We start from the raw sequence: 993 nt of genomic DNA on the forward strand, positions 1-993 counted from the left end.
GAGTCCTGCATTGGGCTCCCTGCTCAGCTGAGAGCCTGCTTCTCCCTCTCCTCCTTGCTCTCTGTCTGTCTGTCTCTCTCTGAAATAAATAAATAATGTTTTTAAAAAGAGTATCTGGGAAATATAAACTATACCCATTAACAGTAGTTTAGGAGGTGATATTTGGGAGGACTTTTTGTTTCAATATAATTCTAGAGTATTTAATTTTTTAAAGAGCATGTATATCAAAAGAAGAAATATATATATCCACTTTATTTTTTATATATTTTTTAAGATTTTATTTTTAAGTAATCTCTAACCCAACATGGGACTCAAATTCACAATCCCAAGATCAAGAATCACATGCTCTACCAACTGAGTCAGCCAGGTGCCCCTATATATCCATCTTTAAAAATAATACTTATTTAAAGTTTTTAAATGACCTAGTTAAATGTTTTTGAAAGCAGAATACAAAATTACAGAAAGAATATGATCTCAGGTTCAGGAATAAAATATACAAAAACAAGAAACAAGAAAATGTCAAAACATTAAGTGTTGTTTCTTTTTTTTTTTTTTTAAGATTTTATTTATTTATCTGAGAGAGAGAAATCACAAGCAGGGGGAGGAGTAGAGGGAGAAACAGACTTCCCACTGAGCAGGGAGCCTACCACGGGAATTGATCCCAGGACCCTGAGATCATGACCCAAGCCAAAGGCAGAGGCTTAACTGACTGAGCCATCCAGATGTCCCTGAGTGTTGCTTCTGTGAGTGATGGCATTGTGGATGATTATTACCTTATCTTTTTACACTGATCTCTATCTTCCTGATCTTTCTACAATGAACATGTGTTACTTGGATAATCAGGAAAAAAACTTTAACTAAGAATTTGTTAAAATAACTTTTTAAAGGAAAAGAATATTGTTGCAGCTACTACCAATCCATATTACTAGACTTTGGATCCCCTTATCTCTGTCTCCGTCTCTGTCTCTCATAGACACACACACACACACACAC

The sequence above is a fragment of the Leptonychotes weddellii genome, chromosome 14, assembly GCF_054177405.1.
Source record: "Leptonychotes weddellii isolate Sample4059 chromosome 14, ASM5417740v2, whole genome shotgun sequence".
Taxonomy (NCBI): domain Eukaryota; kingdom Metazoa; phylum Chordata; class Mammalia; order Carnivora; family Phocidae; genus Leptonychotes; species Leptonychotes weddellii.